The following is a 22,561-nucleotide window of genomic DNA, read 5'->3' as shown; positions in this document are numbered from 1 at the left end:
GAGTTGCCAAAATCACAGGCTTGCATTTAGATCTGGAAATATTCTTACTTTTGGAAGTCTAGACATGTCTTTTCCCAGCTTTCCCTTGGGCTATGTTGCATTTGGTAGCCTTATTCAAATCTCCTCAATCTACATAAATCTGTAACATTTCTTATTATTGAATGTGATTGGGTTGCTAACCACACCAGTCAGTGTCTGCGTTCTCTCAATAACACTGCATCTTACCATCTTGTCACAATCAACTTTTCCTTCATTTCTCAGGACTAATGAGACTGTACTCTGTGTGATGCTAGTACTTTTGGCAGCATAATGGGATCTGTATCAGTATGATGTGTTTTATTCACAATGCATTCAGGTCTATTAAACACCTCATTAAATTCTTCAAAAATTTTCTTTGCATCCTGTTCTGTAGACAGGTTATATGCCTGTCTGAGCAGCAACATTTTCAGATTGCTCTTCAAACCTAAACAAATCTTTTCTATTCCCTTGGCCTCTGCTGCCTGATGTTCATCTCAGAAACAGATGTACAGCACCTGTGATGTCCAGAGCCATGGTAAGAAACCCACCTTAACAGCTCGGTGCCAGGCATGTGACTTTAATAAGAGTTACAAAAAGTTTATTTTTCCCAATTCCTGGTATGGGTCAGTAGCTTCTGTTTTCAATGGATTAACTCCAGGGTACTCATGCAAATTGAACAAAACTTCCAAGTCTTTTAACTTCCAAGCACAGAGACTTCTGTCCCTCTAATTGCTTATGTTTATTGGCTGTTGAGCCTTCACTGAGGAAATACTGGACATATGTTTTTTTTACAGGAGATGAGGGAAATGCAAAGAAATATTTGATGTTCTAATTCTTCAGAAAAAAAAAGCCAATTCAAGAAAAATCAAGGGGAAGGGAAAAGGGAAAGGAAAAGCCAAAGAAACAGCAGCTTGTTGGGGGAAGTCTAATCAAGACAGAAGGTCTCCTCCCAAATGCCCAGCTGCAGAATCACTTGCTCATCTATCCCAACAGACATAATGATTGGTGGATCTCTGAAAGGATAAATTATAAACCAGTTCTGTCCTTTCCTCCACTACTGGCTGTAGAGACAGCTTGCAAGGTGTATTACACACAAACGCATTACACATTCAGCTGTCTTGGCCTTCAAACCCAATTTTGGCTTTTACCACCCACTTTTTTCCTAAATTGGAACAACTGACAACATATAACATATTTTCCTGCACAAAACCCAACAAACTACTATGACCAGGAAAATAAGACATAAATAAGGTCAGGATTTTCTGCTTGTCTTTGAAAGTCATCTTCTGTTCTGATTTGCATCCTTAGGCCCCTGTATACCTTTCAAGGTCTGATCCTGAGGGGTTTCCTCAAGGTCACACACTGAGACATTAACATGACGAGAAATTGATCCCGCATTTCTCATGTACTATACCAACAGCCACATCCTTACCTCTTCATTTGTCATAGGATGCAAGTCATTCCTGTCAACCCTAAAAGTCCCTCCTTATCACTCCATATACAGAAAATCCCCAGTTCTATTGTACCTGGGATCCATCATGGCCAACCTTTTGGCCCTATGTAATTTTGCTTAGTTACATTTCGTGCCAACTGTCAAAGGCTTGAAAGACACAACACTATCTTTTGTGCCACCCATTTATCACAGGCTTTTAAATAGTCCAGGTGAATTGCAGCAAACCACTAACTGCAAGCATGTGCAGCATCTGCTAAGATCATCATTCTTTTCTGAACATTTCTTCTCTTTATTTTTTTTTTATTCTTGTGCTGACTGTTTCATTAGTATGTGACAAAGATTCAAACCCAACAAAAATGTAACCACCAACTGTCATCTTCATATATATTCCTTATTTGATTTTCTAGACTGGAAAACTTTTTCATGAGGGTGTTTTTTTTCATAGACAAATTGCAAGTCAGATTCTGTTGAATAGAGCCTGTGGGTGCAAATTGTATTTGGAAGATCAAACAATATCACACAAACATACGGGCTAAAGAGTCAGTTTATGGCTTCTGATTCAAAAACTGATAGGTATTTAATCACTGCTCAGGTAGCCTTTGGAAACTGGGAATGGTAAGTAAACTGTGATAGCTTAGGAAAACTTGGTTGAGCTTTCAATAATTTGACCTCTGGGATTGCTTTTAGAGTCAGCAATATGTACAAATATGTGCTAGAAGAGGAGAGAGGGGAATTCAAAGAAAAACAAGCTCTAAGAAAGCATTAACTAACTCTCTCTTTCCCTCTCTGAATCCCCAGTGAATAGGGATTTCAGCAGGGGAGGGGAACTTTATCCCTCCTCTAGACTGCATTTGTAACTGTTTTAGAAAATCTTTACACTACATTATTTTTCTATGTGCTTTTCTGACATCAGATTCCATGATATTTTAGGCAGGTAAATATAGACATTGGAAAGAAAGACTCCTCTCTCCTGAAGTGTTGAAATCCAAAACAAAGTTAGGATGGAGCTGAACCAGTCAGTCACATAAATCTTGTTTGTGGAAATCCAAACATAGGTTGGACACATGCACATGCATATACCATTAGAGCAATTTTCTAGAATAACTGAAAACCTAGCTTGGTTTCTGTTTCTCAGGAATTATAGAAATACTTCAAATACTTTGATACTCTAACAATTGTATGCTCACACAGAGAGATTCAGTACAAAGAGCATCAGGTAGTAAAACAAACACCCCTGATCTGACAATGAGGACTTTTACATTAGTACTTAGTCTTGGAGAAAGTGTAGTCAAACCCAAGTCTGAACAGTTGCAGTCTCCTTTCCCTCTTTTCTCTCCAGGCAGAATATGAAGCTGCTCAGAACTCACTGGAGCACCTCACCCTGTAAGTAGAGACTAACAGTAGTGGTAGAGGTGTAAAAGTGGCAAAGGAAAGGAAACATATGGCCAGATGTAGGGAGCAGTGCTGCACCAAGCCAGCCTGACACCTTGTTGGAGATTGCATGATAATGGAGCTCTACTGACACTTTGTAACACCTTCTTGCTCTCTTAGAGCCTGCCCTCTTCCCTTTAACTGAGGAGAAGGAAAGACAAAGATGCTGGTACTGCCAGTAAATATTTCCCACAACAGTGGAAATTCTTAATACTGGACCAGAATTAGCTACTTAACAACACCTTAGTGACTTGTCATCAGAATAGGAAGGAAAAAATTATATACGAATAAGCCAGCTTCTCTGTTCATGCAAAGTAGTTTAATTAAAAGAGATTACATATTATATTATATTATATTATATTATATTATATTATATTATATTACATTACATTACATTATATTATATTATTATAACAAAAGAGTAATGGAAAAAGGCTGGACTCATATAGGCACACTATGTATATATATACACTATGTGTATATATATATATATATATGAGATATATGTATCTATATATACACACATAAAGACATTACATGTTCCATATATTGGTGGTAGACCATAATTAACATAATTAGCCATTTTCATTTCCCCTGCACTTTACAATATCTCAAAGATTAATTTCTCAGGTTTTCTTTTCTGCTATTTTTTTTTTCTTTCTATCAAAATCTTATAACGTCATGTACTAGTTTCATGAATCTCTCAGTGAAATTCTTAAATATATTAATTCTTTCTTAAAGTTTTACCTATCAATTTTTTAAATTATAAATGTATCTGTGAGCATTGCTTTTCTTCTGTATTTTCTTTCTTTTTTTTTAAATGTTTGTCTCTACCTTCAAGTGAAACAGAACAAAAATATGTTCATGAAGACAAAAATTCCATTGTTTATACTGATCAGCACAGACTAGTCAGTGAGGGGGAAAAAACTGAGGCATCTTTTGAATACAAATGAAGGCAGCATGTTGGTGTGTGAGTTCCTAGGTTCTGAAGCAACTTGTCATTTGCTTTTAGTGACTGAAACCTCACTCTGCTCCTCTCCCCCCCCACCACAGCATAAAGAAAACACTGCCACTCCAGGAAGGTTACTTTTCATGAAACTGCAAAATGTGATGCATGCAAAAACTCAGTCTTTATCCATTTGCAGCAATGTTTCATGTCAGACTTACGTTTGTCAGTGGTAATTTTGGTCTAAACACACCCTTTTAGCTGCTGATCAAGAACCTTGAAACTACTTCTGCGATGGGGCTAACAAGGAGCAGTGTGCCTAAGCCTAGAATTAGTCCTTAAAGGTTTTATTGTGGTGGCAGACCTGACTGTTAGGAGAGCTGCCTTGTGCCCAAAAGATCTATTTTGGGCTTCAGCAATAGGGGCTTTCACAATAAATTATGAAATTTGGAAGGATAACAGGAAAAAAACAGCACTCCATACTTCAAATGAATCTTGCTTCCCATTTTCCTTCCAAAGTGTTGAATGATACATGACATCATATGACGTGTGGTAATTCTCCCTTCTTTATTTTGAAGGGAATAATTAGGTTCTATTTCTGAGAAAATGTATTAAAGCCAAATTTTGCTGTCAGTTACCCTGATGTCAGTCCCTAGCAAAACAATTAAAATGCAATTCCTCTGGATTCACACTGATGTAACGGAGAGCAGAATATGGTGCTTGAAAAAGCAGCTGTCACCTTATGGAAAACTTATGAAATATCTTATTTGGAAACAAGCACTCTTCTGTGCAGTTTATTTCCCTGTACTTCTTTTCTTCTGGTCATTATTTCTGAAGACAGTGTTTTAAAACAGAATCACTGTTGTTTCCTAAGAATTTATCTGCTTCTGCACTTATTCCCCACCTGACATCATAATCCTCTTGGTTGTGATATAATAATCATTTTTACAATGACCAATTGTGATTCTACAAGCTGGGCTTAAAATCTGATCCAAAAAAATGCCTTTTACTCTATCTTACATAACGTCATATCAAATTTTGTCTCAAGAGATAATAATTTCAACCAAGTGACATCAATTAAGTTTTCATACAGGGGAGTGTTACACTTGGTATAACTCCCTAGAGATAAATTCCTCCAGACTTCACAGTTTTATGATTTGACCTTTAAAAATATTTCCACTTTCTGCCCAATGCTTGGTGATAAAAGTCTAATGATTCTGTTTAAGAAGAAAACATTGCATATACACTTCAGTCCAGTCTCCTACGGGAGTTAAAATTTGCAACAAACAGAAGCTTAAGGAAAGGAAAATCAAATGCAAATATATTTCTCATGAATTGTTCAATGAATTTCAGATACCATAGTGATTTATGTGAATAACTTGAAAAGCAACATCCATCTTGACAAGTGCTGAGTGAGTACCCTTCTAAAGTTTGCAGTCTTATGTTTGAGGATACAGTTTCATCCTGTATTTTTGCTCTGAAATTCAGTGGTTTCTCTGTTCATCCTACCATCTTTGGCAGCTTTAACTGGAGTTATTCATGGGTTTCAAATTATGCACATGGTTTGCTGGATCTGTGCCTATGTATGTTGAAATTTTGTAAAGACTAGGACAGACAGCACAATCCAGAATCAGCGAGAGCCAAGTTTTCTTTTCTAGTGCACTTCAAACTTCAAGGAAGGACCTCGGGGAAAAGCAGGTATCTAGGGAATCAGTTTATCAGATGGTGCGTAAACTAAACCTTACCTTCTTGATAGCTGATAGCACTTGAAAATTGAAGACTGCTTAAACTTAAGCCTAATGCCTAACTCAGCTAGATGCAGGACCAAGATTTCTAGAATCTCGAAGTTGTATGTGTAAGTAGACCATTATACCAAGATTTGAACTGTAAATTATTTTAAAGAAATATTAAACTCTGGTTTGTTTAAAGGACTGGATTTCAATCTTCTCCTCTTTAACAGGTATTTCTAAGGAAATTACTTCCTTAATTTAAATATTCTGCTTTTTGTAAGACACTAAACATACAAATGAACACATGAAAGAAGTAAACTAATACTTTGTTAATAGTTTCTACTGCAATAGTTATTTTAAACTTGTTATTTCTCATTAAAGATCGCAGAAGTTTCCCTTCCACAAGTTTTATCTTGCAAAATCAAGAGAACTCTGGCCTGTGAAGGAGTTTTCAGGTAAGATGTCCTGCTATGGTAAAATGATCCATCTGGAGTGCCCAGCTATAGAACTATTAAAGCAAATTTCTCTGTGCTATCATCTCCATGAAAGCCATGTGCACACAAGATGAGTCTCACAGACCAGAAGATGGATCTCTGATGACATGAATTAGTACATAGCATGTGTTGCTTTGGAAAACTTTGTTTCATATTGAATGCTGGTTGATGATACTCTCCACTAATATCACATGACAAAACTGATTATAAAAATACCGCAACCACATTATGGATAAAGTTATTATCCATTCTGTTTGCCACACCAATGCCTCACCATGCAAATCCTTCCTAGATTTATTGACCGCAAATTATTGTATATGTGAAATAAATGAGTTGGAGAAAGAAGCATATCTTTATGGCTTTCAGCACATCTCCAGTAGAATCAGCATGAAAAATGCAAAAGTTATTTCACTAATCTCTTCCAACATTTTGAATCTGAAACAGCCGCTGCCTCAAAAGCTGTATTTCTTCACTGATCGTGTCTTCAAGATTCCTGAAACAAAGGTTTCAAAGTATATTTTAGGGTAGAGATTAAGTTGTTCGCTTGTTTGTGTATTTCCTCTTTTTTTAACATATTATATAGTTCAATTACTGGAAAGGCATAGTTTGAGATGGTTACTGTTGTTATTGCATGAAATTGATCTGGGCTCCAGCCAAACTCTAGTCTCATTCTCGTTGAGATGGAGACATGCAGATGAAAATTAAGATCCTTCTAATGAAATACACTGGAGGATTAAGTTACAAGTGGCAGGACACATTACCTTATTTATCTAGTTGTGCTTGCATGATTTGCTAGACCAGCCATTTTGACAAATGTTCCTTATGCAATCTATTTTCAAGATTATTTCCATTAAAAGTAACATGATTGAGTACACTGCTTTGCTCATAGTTGAGATATGCTCCTATGTTTATATCAAACCAATTAATCTGTGTTGCTTTAAAGCAATAAAAGTGGTTCTGTAATTGCCACATGTTCTTCTCTGTCATTTTCAAGTCTGGAAACTAAAAAAAAGTTTGCAAGTTTCTGTGCACGCTATTTCTTCCTCACACATTTGACCTCAATTTTATCTTGTGCTGATTTGTATTATAAAACATTCTAGATCTTTTATGTGTGTATGATCTAGAAAAGATCTTATTTTTTCTAACATTTGGATTAAAGATGAGTAAAGTGATACTATTATTATTACTGTTATTATTATTTCAAGCGTTTTTCTTGCATAGCATTACAGTGGTTGTACCTACCATGTTACAGGTAAAAATCCCTGAGCAGCTACATTAGAACAATGTAGTTGCTGACAATCACATCATTAGCATCCTCTTGCTGGCAGTTGAGAAATGTATTACATAGGCCCCCTTGACACATCTGCTCTTGTGCAATATGTACCATCATCTTCAAAAGTATGTATTAATTCTGAGTGCCTCCATCTGAACCAAATTAAAATATCCTGAATTTGCAGTAACGGGTGTCCTAAAAACAGTTTTTCATAGAATGTTACATTTGGAGCCAAATAAAGTTAGCTACCATGTCTGGAAACCCCTTGGAAAGCATTCATTGTGGGTTTAAATTTGGGGAATTAAGCGATTTTAAATTCTGTCCTATGGGGTCTCTATATGCAAACAGACAAATAAGGAAGGTTCTTATTTTCAGTATCTGAAACTGCAAGGAACATATTTCTCTATGGACTTTTGGTACCTTCTGCAGAAACCTTTCCTTTGCATTCATAGATTTCATTGTGTGGGGTTTGTGAGACCCCAGCTGGAGTTCTGCATCCAGCTCTGGGGTCCTCAGCACAAGAAGGATACAGACTTGTTGGAGCAGATGCAGAGGAAGGCCATAAAGATGATTAAGGTGATGGAGAACCTCTCCTGTGTGGAAAGGCTGGGAGAATTGGGATTGTTCAGTCTGGAAAAGTGAAGGCTCCAGGGAGATATTAGTGTAGCCTTCTCATACCTGAAGGGACTACAAAGGAACTGGAAAGGGACTTGTCACGAGAGTGTGTGGTGATAGGACAAGGGAAAATGGCTTCAGACTGAAAGAGAGTAGATTTAGGTTGGATATTAGAAAGAAATTCTTTATGATAACAGTGGTCAGGCACTGGAACCTGTTGCCCACAGAGGTTTTCAGATCCCTTCAGGTAAGGTTGTATAGTGGTTTGAGCAACCTGGTGGAAGGGGTCCCCGCCCACAGCAGGTGGGTTGGAACTAGGTGATTTTTTATGTCCCTCTCAACCCAAACCATTCTATGATTTTATCATTCATGCAAGCTAGAGCACCAAAGGCCTATTCAAAGCTAATTTCAGGTTAAAGCAAGACATGGAAATATTTACAGCATGGAGTTACATTCAAGGTCATCAGGAGTATTTTTTCACCCTAAGTGGGGTGTAGCAAGCTCCTTTGAACATCAGGCTTTAATGGGACTAATGTTACCTGCCTAGGAACAGCTCCAGGTGTATGGAAACAGCCTGGGGAGCAGAACAGGTAGCTCAGTACATGGATAGTTATATATAGGGGATTTTTCTGCCATATGGAACATCTTAAGGCTACTCAGCAGGTTGCATGTTTTGAGAGTTAGGTTGTAGGGCTGAGGTACAGTGCTGTGTGACTGTGAGTTTTTATGCAACATCTGATTATGTGAACACAGCCTTTGCTTAGTTCATGGTAAAAATGTGTGAGCTCATACCTCTGCCACCAATGCAAAAAAAACTTCTGGGTCTACTTTTGCCTCCACTGCACAGTAACTATTCACTGCTGAAGCCTTACTCTTGTCAGTGCAGCACAGTGCAGAAGCAATTTACCCATCACTAAAGAGTCTAGTTGGAAATCTCATCAGAAGTAGAAGGGAAGATGATGCAGAAAGCAACTGATAAAAATCCCCAAAACCTAACTTTCTAAGTTCAGAGACCAAGTGGTGGGAAAAGAAATTGAAACTCTTTCTGGAGAATGTTATGGTCTGTAGTGGCATTGAGCTGATATTTGTACTATATCCTGTACATTCTCTAAGAGAAAAAAAGTCTGAAAGAGACAGATGATGGGAAAACCAGAGATGAAGAAATTCTCCCATGAGATACTATAAACTCAAATCAATGTGAGTATTCTATACATTGATCCATCTTGTGTCTCTGAGAACTCTCAGGTTGATGGAGGAAAGCACAATTTACAGGACACATACCTGCCAAGGAGAGGGCTGCTGCTGATACTGTGCTTTGTATACACCTAGAGAGTGAGAAGAAAAAAGAGAAAAAGGGGGCATACATTTTTTACCAGCTGCCATATTATTTTGCAAAAAATCTATATTGGTGGGCCATACTCTGCTTCTGTCCCTGTCAAGAGCCCAGCTTTAGCCAGTGAAGACCTGACAGCAGATATCTACAATCATATAACAGTAAATGGAAGGCTTTGAACTCATTTGCTTGCATGAGATAAATAACTCTAGGAGACATAGTTAATGGCATACTTATCTTGGGCACAAGTGGAAGAGTTGGCTGTTATCCACTTCCGACTTGGGATTTTTACTACCACAGTTAGCATCAGATAAGAGCTGATTTCAGGAACCAAGAAAATTGTGTTAGAAAAGGAGGGTTCTGCCTCCTTCACAGAAGTTGGGAGTTAGTAGACATGCTGCAATTTAATTTCAGCCATTTATGTTGGGACACCTCTCATTCCAGAAGGCAGCCTTTGTTATACACATGTAAAGCAGAATATCAGCAGTGTCTGGAACAAGACAGGTTAATGTACTGATAAAGAAGTAACACAAACTTCACCTCAGAACAGCCAATAGTATGGGTTACATGTCATCAGTCAGCTAAAGAGTGTGGCCAAGGCAGATGGAGTTTATAATTTAAAGGATTTTATTCTGCTTTTTCTGTGACAGCAATTCACACTACAAAAAAAAAAAAAAAAAATCTGTATAGCACTGATTGTCAAAGGAGAAACAAAAACTGTACAAGCCTAAACACCTTCTTATGCTCTATTAGCAGAAGGTGATGCATCCACAGCACACTTAGTGAACGGGATGAGATTTAGTGTTCACACTGCTATCTATATTTCTGTTGCATCTTACTATGTATTTAAAAGGATGTTATTCTTCAGTGAGTAATAAATTCCCTTTCAAAAACTACCCTAGGTTCACTGAATTTCTTTTTTAGGAAGAACAGTTCATGCACTCCATTTCACCTATTATTCAAAAGTAAAAATGTTTCCCCAGTATCTCAGGAGCATGAAGAGTCAGTTCAGGAGAAAAGAAAATCACATCTAGATTCTCTCTTCCTACTGTTACCACAGATTTTCTGTTTCTGTTCTGTGCTTCTACTGGCCTGAGATAAACAGCCTTCAGCTCTGGGGAGGCAGATAGTTAAAAAAATCAACAGTAAAGAATAATCTCTGTCTTCTTCCAACACCCTTTGGAATCTGGGCTGTTCCACAACAAATAAAGTTCTATAAGTACTAATAAGAATTTAATCACTATTGTTTTAGAGAGTTTTATATGAATTTCAGCCTTTAGTTACCTGTGTTTAGAATGCATGTGATATATTCTCTGTTATATTTTTCTAGCAGCAGAGCAAAATGCTCTGTGAACTATTTGCTGTGAACTATGTAAAGGTAACACAAAAGGAATACTACTGTCAGGTGGCATTTCTATGAATCACCTGAATGCAATGAAAAGTAGTAATTAATAGTGTATATCAGGGAAATCTGATTGCTTGAGTAAAAGATGTCTTACAGTTTTACTTTGAAAAACAGATTAATTTCTCTGTTCATTTGTATGTGGAGATGGTTTTGAGATATGGATATAAAATATAGCAGGATTAGAAGGTTGATCCTATTTATGCTCAGGAGAAATAATTCACCTGCCATATGCAAGAGCTGTAGCCTTAATAGGAATCTGTGATACCTGAAAAGGAGACCAAAAACATCAGAAAAAAAGAATCAAATTTGTGATAAATAATGTTATCAATATCCAACCTGCCCCCTGCCCTCTCAGTCACCTCTAATTTTTAAGGATAGAGGTACCAGGCCACCATGGAGATTCTGAAGCTGCCCTGAATAATCTATGTATTGCATTTACTTATACCCTAAGTCCCATGACATAAAGGAGTCATGTGCAGTAGTGGAGCCAAAGAAATCTGGAATAACTATGACCAGTACAGCTCCAGTAGCTGAATAAAACTGGGTGTGGGTAAGCATAGGAAGGAAGAGTTTTTAAATTGGCTTCACATTAAATGTTCCCACCCTAAACACTGAGACTCACAAATCATTTGAACATGTATATCTGAGCAAAAGCACAGCAATTTTAAATTTTAAGTTGATAAATTTAAATATTTTAAAATGAGGGGGGATTTTTCAATGTAAACCTGGAAAGAAGTCTACATTTTTAACTTTAGCAGAATAATTAACACTGATTTCAGTGTTTAAATATTTTGGTTGCTAAAGGCTTGGGTCAATATTTCCTCCCCAAAGAGGCATGGAGTAGTAAAAATCAAGGTTTTAATGAAAGCAGAATGATTCCCCTATCACCCTTGCAAGAATATCTCCAAGAAAAAAAGGTTTTTTTAGAAGGTGCCATTAATGGAGCTCTCTGTCTGCTTCCCCTGCTGTCTTTGTGGGTATATTTGAATATTTGTCCCTGTCACCACTGAGCTGATGTAGCACCCACTCCTAAAAGATGAGCAATGAGAGGCCTTTGTTTGCTGTGCTCATTCTCCAGTTATGCTGTACACTCTTCCCAGAATATCGGATTTATTGTGTAAGTGCAGAACCAAAGCACAGTGCATCTTCATTAAAACTGCCCTTCCTGACCAAAAATGGATTTACAGATCACTTCTAAAAAAGTAATTACATTCATTATGCACATATTAAATGACGTGACAGAGAGAATGACCTAAGAGACTCTTGAGGAAGGTAGAGACCTGGACTAGTGCATCATCTGGGAAATCCTTCTGTCTCGCATTAGACTTTTACCAGCTTATCCTGGAAAAGAGAAAACATATAAAGGAGCAAAGGGACTAAATGATATATTTCTTTAGGCTGTACATAGCTGGTTTTTGTACTACAAGTTGTACGTCTGTGCTATAGACAATTCTAGGGCCTGTCCAAGTAATATTTGCTTTAGAAAAGAAAAATAAAACATTAGCCATGACTAACAGCTCTGAGCTGCTGGAATTTTGAAAAGAAACAGAGATTGTGGCCCAAATCTGAATATTCATAATCGGACATAACATATCTTAACACAACTAGATCTTAACACAACTAGGTATATGTGCAGTTTATAATAAAGCTGAAGTTATCAGTGAAATGCCTGATGCCACATAAAACTTTCCAAGTTCTTCTCAATACTAAATCATACCAGAAAATTTGTGATAAATGTTCCTAACTAAGTTAAAGTGTACATAGAAAATCCAATGATTATCAAGGAGAAGCTTAAAGAGGTTCTAAAACTGATGGGTTTATTAAAAGACACAGTAATACATACCTAATATGCCAGAAAGCAGAAATCTAATTTTTTTTTGAAAGTTCTAGGAAGAGCTCTGGCAAAGTCTACTTACAGTAGTGTGATTGAAAATGATCAGCCATGGCTCATGTATCACACTAACCACAGTAACCACTAGCCAGAACTGAGATTCAGTCTGCTCAAAAGAAGGCATTGACCTTAATCAATGGAAGCTTCAACTCATTCTTTCTAACTCTGTATGCCCTTTTAACATGAAATTGGTCAGCCATTATTTATTGCTATCAGATGGGGATCTGGAAAACTGTTCCAGTGTTCGAGAACCAGAAAATGATTAGATTTTCAGATGCAAAGTTTTGTAGTCAAACTGATAAAAAAGGGGGAAAGATTTAATATCTACACTAGCACTGTCGGGGCAAACATGCAGTGGAACAATGTCTATAACTAAGTTGTGGAGTTGCCAACACATGAACAAACTCAGGTCTTGGGATAGATGAGGACTGAAATTGCCAGAACTACATCTGAGATAGAACTGTGGGAAATCATCCAAGTTACCACCATGGGATGGTAGGATCAGAATTTTCCAAGAGCTTTGCAAGGGAGTCTGTTCAGTTCTAGATGGGCTTTTGGTCAAAGGAAACAACCTCACAATTTCTAAGGTGTTACAGGAATATATGTGTTCAAAAGGACATGTAAAAGTCATATGATGGTCCAAAAACACCTTAGAGGAAGAGCAAAAATGTTTTATAACAACTCAAAGTGAACAGTGTAGTAAAGAACACTGGCAGGGACTACCACCTGAACCAAAACTGAGTGAAACAGTGATAAATTCCTGCAAAAGATAAAGGAAAATCAGCACCTTGAAGGAAAACACACATAGATGCTATTGCTTAAGTTGGCAAGGATAAATATACTTGTGTTAGAATACAATTCTGACAATATAAGTAATCTCAGGAGATGACTTTCAGAGAAAATACTGCAGCTGAACATGTAGCCACGTGTGCTAAGTAATTTTTTGCTAAACCAGCTCTACATCTAATAGAAACCTGTTGCATAGTAAATTCTGCCAGAATTTAGTTAATGTTATTTTAAGTGCTTTCATTATAGGTATAGAATGCAACCTCTAATTGATATTATCCATAATGTTATAAGTAAGCAAGAAAATGGTGCCAAAAAAAACCCCCAAAAAAAAACAACCAAACCCAAAAACCCAAACTGAAACACCAAAACCCCTGAAACTAATAAAAAACCTGTGGAGTCTTGCTCCTAACAATGCTAAGCATGACTAACTTGTGGGGTGCTATGATGAGTCTGCCATGAAGTGTTATTTGTTCGACAGGAATAGAAGACATTGATTGTCTGTCAAACCCAACACTAAAAGTAGAGACTGGAAAAAACACAAACCTGGTGCCACCAAGAGAAATGACCATTTTATTAAAATGGAATGAGAATATGTTATGAGACTTAGAGAGTCACCAGTGGCATACTTTGGGTGAAACTGTACAGCCAAACTGACACAAACTTTAGAGAAAGGGTGATGTCTTTACAATTCCTGGAGAGATGTTTGAAAAGGTCATTTTTCCTAAGGAAGTGTCACTTGAGTAAGAGTAGCAGAAAATTGACACAGTGAAACCTGTCGGCATGGCATAAGCAAAAATAAATGGGACTGATGGTCCCAGTAGAACAGCATGAAGTTTTCTGGGACAGCATGTCAAAGGTTGCCGGTCACTTCAGATAATTTACAACTAATGAATAAAATATAAATGAAAAGAAGTTATATGTATTTCAAATTCTGAGTTATTTTAATGATGATTTTCGATGTTTTTAATGTTCTGCTGGGAAAAGTATTTTGTGACATCTGTCTGACACAATCATCATCATCATCTCAGCTGTTTGTAAATGCAACAAAAGTACTTGCTCAGGTTGTAGCTTCTGCATTTCACATAACTGGAGGTTTTATCCTGCTGTGAAGTATCACTGATAGCCTCCTATCATTGCTTCCTCAGATCATTAATAAAAAATTCTGTCTAGTTTTGGTTTCATACATAACAAAGCTGGGAGTTAATTTTCTTCTTAGTAGCTGGTAGAGTGCTGTGTTTTGGATTCCGTACGAGAATAAATGTTGAAAACACACACATGTTTTAGTTGTTGCTAAGTAATTCTTAGTCTAAATCCAGGACTTTTCAGTTTCCCAGGCTCTGCCAGTGGGCAGGTGCACAAGAATCTGAGGGGGAAGCATGGCCAGGACAGCTGACCTGAGCTGACCAAGGGATGTCCCATACCATGGAGCATCTTCTCCAATACAGAAAATGGGGGGAATTGGTCAGGAGCTGCCTGGGGACAGGCTGGGCACTGGTCTGTGCATGGTGAGCAATTGCACTATGCAGCACTTGTCTGGGTTTTCTTTCTCTTTCTCTCTCTTTTTTTTTTTTTTTTTTAACTTTTCTTTATTTTTACCTTTCTTTATATTGTGGGGTTTTTTTTTTAATATTACCATACAAGCAGCTGCATGGTAATTAGTTGCTGGCTATGGTTAATCCATGTAATCCTCATTCTCCTGCTGTATAACCAAGGTTTCAAAACTGGGTTTGAAGATGATCTGGTTACAGTTTAATGTGTGTATGTATGATAACGATATACCAACCAGTATATTGAGGATGAAATAAATTGCATTTCATCTATAGTATAGAACCTTATTCATTTGACTGCTGTGTGCAGACAAAAAAAAATTCCACTACAGTGACTAAATAGCACTTCAAGACCTCCTGCCCTGACAATTGTGTTTTATCACTTCAGTACTTTTATTGATTTCTTACTCATTTCTGCTGGGAATTCCATATTTCTATGGAGATTAATTTTACAGTCAGAAAACCTTTGCTTTATTGTGCCCTTTTCCTTGCTATTTTCACACTAATATGATATTTTGAAAGGGAAATGTTGACAGAGCTAACTACTGAGTTTAAAAAATCCTCATGTAAAGACAACTTCAAAGAATTGTTCAATTTCTAAGTTTTGGAACCTCATTTCCTTTCATTAACCTTCCAGTCAGATATAGAATTTGCAACAGCAGGAAGCTAAAGTGATCCCTTAAATTTTAGGCTGTTTCCATTTATGTTAAAATATTTCTAATGTCTCGTGTATGGCTCAGGAGTTATTTTAATCCTAGATATGGCAGGTAAATTTCTATTTAGAGAGAGGTAAAACAGATTGGGTATATCAGGTGGATAAAGTCTGAATCAAGGATTCCAAGCTTCTCATGCAATTCTTAACAACATTATTAATCCTAAGCAACTGATTTTGCAAATCTCCAATCAAAGCTGAATTTTCTCAGATGGATAAGGAGAATTTTTTCCTTCATGGATGGGGGCAATGGGTACTGCTGCAATGCTGACAATTTTCCCTGTCACTTTGGGTAACATGAACATTTCCAGTTGCCACCAGTAACAAAAACAAACAAGTAAACAACACCACAAGCCAAAACTGTTATCCAATTCCTGCCATTCTAACTACAGAAGTTTCAACAGATTTCTTCTTTGCTCAAATTATCATCAAAAGAATATTCTTGTATAGCAGTAGAAGACAAAAAAAGATCAGTGTAGTTCATACAAATTCATGTTTTTTACATTACATCAAATTGAAGAACTGTCTGCTTTTGATTGCTGTGTTTTGCTATCAGTTGTATATTTGCTTTGGAACATAAGCTCTACAATGCCTTTGATGTGAAATGTCTGGCAGGTGTATCCATGTGTTCTCCACAAACAGCTAGCAAGCTAGGAACCTTGTGTGACAAAATAAGCAGACAAGTATTTGGGTAGTGATGAGACATCTGAATTCCCACAGTGCCTTTAAAGAGGCTGTTGCATCGTGGCTCACAAGATTTAGTCTGAAAGGCAGGGTAGCTCTTCCATGGTGTCACTAGCAAGGCTGGTGACACTGTTTTCTACCTCCTTGTTCCCTGTACATTCAAGAACCTGGACTGTGTTTGCTCCTTTCTAGGGCAGATAAGGAAAGAAATTCGATATTGCACTAATGGGTATAAAGATAACCTATTCCTGCCCCTGTTTGTAAATGTGATATTCTCTCATGCTCTTATGACATATCTGATTGCTAAGCAGGCAGTCAGTACAGGCCATGTCTCCCATAGCTCGATCAGTATTCACTCTCCTTTTGTGCTTTCCCTGCCCTGAAAACTCCAAGTTTACTTGGCATTAAGTCTAACTTTAACTGTCTTTGCACAGACCCCTGCTTTTAACTTTTGCTAGTCCAGCCACAATAAAGAACAAAAGCTAAAATTCAAATAAGCAGACAGTCATTGTTTTCTAAGAGGGCAAATTTTTGATGCTGATAGAGAGAAGCTCATTTCAAGACAGCTTGGGAGTCACCCATGTGCTCAGAGAAAATGTTTAATCATGGAGGAAAAACTGGTGAGGTGGTTTGCCTCACTGCTGTGTTGAGAGTTGCCCAGCACGTCATCTAATTATGTTATCCGTTTTGCTCCAAAGTGACAGCACATAAGCACAGTGCCCAGGTGGACTTAGGATCAAGAGTGCTACACCACAAGGGGATTTTCACACTCAAACTTGCTTAACACAAGTAGTGTAAGTGTAATGAAAAGCCTCCACCTCCTTGCTGGAGCAAAGAGGATAAAGCCATCAGGATAAAAACCATCCTTACACCATGTTACTTAATGAGGGCTTCCCTTCTCACATATTTCAGCTTCACCAAAAAAAAAAAACAAAACAAAAAAAAAAAAAAAACCACCAAATTTCAGGCAAATAATAAACAGTTTGGTTTTTTTCTTTTTTTTGTTTGTTTTTTTTTTTTTTAATTGGGAAAATCTAATTGCAAATCTTCATAGCATTTTCAAGAATAGATGAAATAAGACTTTGCATATTCTCTTCCAGCTCACAGAAGTGACAGTAAATTACTGGTTATTTGGGTGTGTAGAAGCCTGTGATGTCAAAAAAGAATCCATAGACCATGCCTGGCATTCAGCAGTTGATCAACTCTTCAGGAAACTTCCGAAGTTAGATATAACTCCTTCAGATGTGCTATAAAAAAAGCTCTCCATGACCTATGAGTCATGACACAAATGTCCCTTATGCCTTGATATTTCATTTTACAATGTTTTTTATTATGGAATAATGGAACAAGTCATGATCAAAACTTTAGTCATTAACTCTTTTCTGATCTACTACCAATTTGGAAAGTGGTGACCACATGATTCATATATATATAATGCCAAAACAGGAGCAGCATGAATGTTAAATTATTTGCCATGCTCACAGACTGTCAGATGGGGCAGATAGCCAGCTTTTCAAAATAATCACAAAGCTATCTGCACAGCTGTATCATATTTTCAGCTTGTACTCCTTTACTACTGCAACCAGCATCCAGTGTTCTCAGCCCAATGCTCTCTTTGATGAACATGGATTTCAATTCATATTTCTTCTTGCTATAAATGAAAGGAAAGGAAAAAAAGTGCGACTGTCTAGTCTGATCTATAATTTCCTCTGAAGCAACATTGCAAAAAATTTCCCATTTGCAAAGCAGGAATAAAAGAGGGAGATGATAAACAAGCATAGAAGTGTTGCATGGATGACATGAATAGATGAAGAGCCTAAACTAATTGTGAGAAGTGAGAAGAATGAATTGGAGTGACAGCACATAATCAAATTCTCTTTTCATTGCTTCCATTTCTGCAAAGTGTGTTGAGCTCCTGATTGTCTATCACTAAAGGACAGAACATTTGCCATTATTGTACCCAAACTGCTTAAGTTACTATTTATCAATCTGTTTAATTAATAAATAAATTGCAGCTCCCAATTGTTTTGGAGATGCTACACAGTACTCCAAGATTATAAGAAAAGAAAATGCATTGGCAAATGCATTGTAAGAAAATACACTGGCAAAAATATTACAACTTAATACAATGCAATTATGTTACTGATAATGTGGAAAACAAATCTATCACTGTAACAGTTCTACCACCCACGCACCCCAGTCAGAAGAAAGCACTGTGCAAAGCTCTGTGAGACACTCTGCCTCAGAGAGCTGACAGTCTGAGGCTGTGGCAGGAAGCAAGTGGATATGGGCAAACAGATGGGCAAAGTGGAAGCTAACAGTGAAATGGGTATGATTAGTGTAATAGTTTCCGAATATTTGATCATGAGCCTGCTGCGGGGGCAAAGAAAAAAGCCTTTATTTTATTCTTCATATAGGGATGGATGTTAATAAGATAATTAGGGTAACGATGTAATTAAAAGTTAAGCTAGGGTCCCAAAAGATATAGTTTATAATATGAGTGAGGAATATTACCCCATATGATGTTTTTAATATTCAGTACAGTCTGGCTTTGAGAAACATCACAAATGCTTTAAGGCAAATTTAAAATTGGCATCTTCTAGAGGGAGAATTGGACTGTTCCTAATTCCTTAAATAAATACTGTAGTAAAGTGCAGTGGGGAGAGAGAACAGGTTATCCAGTTTGCAAGGACAAGCACAACTACCACCTAACTGTTCCTAAAAGAGCACTTGGCAAACTCCAGAGGTCAGGGAGAGTCAGTAAGCGAGTGGATTCAAGCTGGAGAATTCTCTCTTCCAGAGCATTTGGCTGCACTGATGGAAGCATACTGCAATTGATACAATGGGATAGCACCCTTTCCACTCAGCAGCACAGCACAACATTAGAAGGCTTTTCTGGAGGAAAAATACACCTCAGTTCTCCCAGCTCCAGCAGAAGGGAGAGTTGTGTTAAAATAAATCAGTCAAGCACTTAATAAGAATGACCTGTGAACTCCCTTCCCGTCAGAAATGGCCTTATTGTCAGAAAACTGTTGTAAGTGAGAATATTTGCTCCTTGAGATTTATTTTTTCATGATTGCCTAAACTAACTACCCTTTCTATTCCTCAGGGCAATGTGAAGTCTGTACTGATGCATTATAGAATGGCTTTGTTTGCCGGAGCTCTTTGGCCGCTGAGGGTTTCTGAGCATTCACATTGATTGGAATTCATTGGCCTCTGCAGTGTCCTCAGCATCAATGTGTTATATCCAGAGCACAGCAGGGAGGAAAAAACCCCAAACAACACACACAGTAAATAAAAGTATCCTTACGTCAAAGCATAATTAATCAAATTTCCGCAATATTAAGATAACTTTGAGGTATCTCTCTTTCCTGTAAACCTCTGTCTTAATAAAGTAGATTACACAGGCACAAATTCTCAGACCATAGGTTTTAGCTCAGATAGCTTCCCCTCTATAGACAGTTTAAGTCAACAGAAAGACTGTCACCTACTCAGAGGGCTTTGGATCAGCTTTGGGAGCTCAAAGTTTTCCTGAAACCTGACAATTTAAATACAACTACACCTATTCATAGATAAGATTAAAACTACTTGAAAAATGGTACTTTTTCCTGTCATACTTCACAGGGGAAAAAAAACCCCAGTTTTTTGGTTATAATCAAAAATCTTCAACCCACAGCTATTCCTTCAAATAAATGGCCCCGAGAAAAAAATTTTGAAAGCATAGAAAAAGCAAGGAAATGTTCTTGACCTGTTTCTTTAGTTGATTATGTATTTATTTTCTTTAAAGAAAAACAAATATTTATATGAAGACGTGTTATTTAGGTTACTCTAAGACTTTTTGCCTAAACTGAACCGAACAAAAATTTGATACCAAATTCCAACATGCCCCAAACAAAAAAACCCACACCCCTAACCTTGCCATTACAATTTTCTAAATAGCATTTTTTTCTGCATTTGGAATGAGGAAAGCCCAAGAGGCAACACAAGATCTTTGCAGTGCACATTTTTGTTTAAATTTCTATTTTTTTATCCAGTTTCCAAAAATAAGCACACTCCAGCATCAGGAGAGAGAGGTTCAAGCCTCTTTTTTCCTAGTTCAAGGCAAGGGTCAAAGGCAGGACTCCGCCCTTCTCCAAGGCTGCTGCAACCATCACAATCTACAGTAGTCCTTGAGTGCATTTTTTCTCCATTGCTCATATGAGGGTCCTTCATTCTGCATAAAATATTTCAATATTTACAGAGTCAGCAAGAGAGCGTGAAAATTACTGTATAAGACTGTGGTTAGACCCATCCCAGGGGATGTGAGACACTTGGGTTCCCTTCCCAGGCCAATGCATTTTTAATTGTGTTCTAAAAAGTGGAACAGTCTTAAGAGGAGAGACAAAGGCTGACTCAACTTCCTGGAAACCAGATGAGCTTTGTTCAAAGCCCACATGTTAATCAAGTGTAAGGAGTATGTGAGCCCCTTTTCCTGGTTTGCCTCACTGCCCTGATACCTGGGTAATAGGATTGAATGACATATGATTATAATATTCATCTCCCTGGTTTACAAAGGAAGGTAATTTGGGCATTTGACCGCTTTCATTGATCATTCTCAATTCAGGTAAATACAAGATAAATATTCAAAAGTCCAAATTTCGAAAAGTTAATATTTTGATTCTTAACAAATTAAGGCCAAGATGAAGAGTCAGCCATTTTCACAGCTCATGGAGAAACATTTTATTTTACCATTTCCCAAAACTGTTACTGATTTTTCTTTTTGTACTTTTTTTTTTCCCTTCAAAGGAAACATTCTTCATAGAAAGCAAATACACAATTTTGCTCAAAACAAACACACAGCTTTTGCCTCATGTACCCATTCATCCTGGAAAATCTTTGTCTATGAATAAACATCTACATTAGAGAGGGCTTTGATCCTGTTCTCCTAATTCCTACGGTTACGCACATTTATACCATGATGGGATATTAAATGAATTAAATTCAGCACGTGTAACACTAGTGAAAGGCAATGAACTTTACATCAGGAAGGAACTGGATTCATGCTATATATAAGAGGAATCAAACAGCCTTCAAGTCTAAGTTTCATGAGACACAAGAGGTATGCACCTTTTTCATTATAATTGAATGTAAGTGCTTGTATGGTTTTTAACAACCAGTGATTGCTGTTGTGGTTTTATGGCCTGGTCATATGCCCACTGAAATCAACAGAATGAACTGTGAAAGGCTTCTGAGCTTGCTTAAAAGTGCAGCTCAGTGACACAGAACAACCCAGCTGCCTTATCAACAGAAAGGATTTTAACAAAATGACGAAAAATAAATTTTAAAAAATTACTAAAGTGAAGGTGATTGCTTACAGAGTTTAAAATGTTTAGATCTACATGGTGTATACTTTCCCATGCTCCTTTTCCCATCAATAATCCAACCATTCATCTTCTGTGAAATCTAAACCTTCTGTGCTTCATGTTTTATTCATCCTAAGGTGCTTAATTTATACCAAAGGACAGCAGAGGGGCTAAGAGTAGCCTGTGTAAGGGGAGATGCCTTTAAGGCTATTATTCATGCCCTTTGATCTCAAGTTTTCATTCAGGAAACTTTGGTTCTGTGGGTAATTAGAGGCTGCCACTAACTTTTACCCTATAAATTACAATAAATCTGAAGAAAGACAAGGATGTTGGAGACTGTAGCCATGTTTTGAAATCTACAATACTCAGAGAAATTATAAATATGTTCTAAAACCCCAAAGTTAATTCTGAATCAAAGCTAGTTATTTACTTTTAAATCTATATTTCATAATGTAATTGATAAGTATTACCAAATCCAAAAGTATTTATGATTGTTTATTTTATACACCGCTTAGGTTGACATCTAACAAACTTCAGTGTGATGGATGAAGACTGGCACAAAACTTAAACTTTCCCATGGAAATATATGTTGTGAACTGTACACAATCAATTATTTCAGACAAAGCCCATGCTGTTTCCTCTTCTAAGACACTGCTACATATTTAGTTTTCGGCTTGAAAGCCCATTTTGGCACCACTAATGAAATAAATTATGTTCCTTGTCAGATCTCCCACTGGGTGGCGTGTGGTACCTCATGTATGTTCATTTGTCACCCTCAAATAGAATAATACTTCCTGCAGGTTCCCAGAGCAGATAACTACCCAAGTGGAAGTTAATTAAGTCATTGGTTCACTTTGCTCCAAAGGATGTTAAACTGCTGATGCTAAATGAGAGACTT

At 37.2% G+C, this 22,561-nt stretch overlaps 1 long non-coding RNA gene across 1 annotated transcript; it reads left to right on the top strand.

Annotated features, from left to right (window-relative positions):
* Positions 1-14,581: 14,581 nt before the first annotated feature.
* LOC137474946 (uncharacterized) lies at positions 14,582-22,389 on the top strand. Its single transcript, XR_010999570.1, has 3 exons — positions 14,582-14,883; positions 21,107-21,419; positions 22,179-22,389. It is a non-coding gene; the product is annotated as an uncharacterized lncRNA (long non-coding RNA).
* The last annotated feature ends 172 nt before the right edge of the window (positions 22,390-22,561 follow it).

The sequence above is a fragment of the Anomalospiza imberbis genome, chromosome 5 (assembly GCF_031753505.1).
Source record: "Anomalospiza imberbis isolate Cuckoo-Finch-1a 21T00152 chromosome 5, ASM3175350v1, whole genome shotgun sequence".
Classification (NCBI taxonomy): Eukaryota; Metazoa; Chordata; class Aves; order Passeriformes; family Viduidae; genus Anomalospiza; species Anomalospiza imberbis.
The sequence above is the reverse complement of the archived record's forward strand: the minus strand, read 5'-3'. Positions and strand labels throughout refer to the sequence as shown.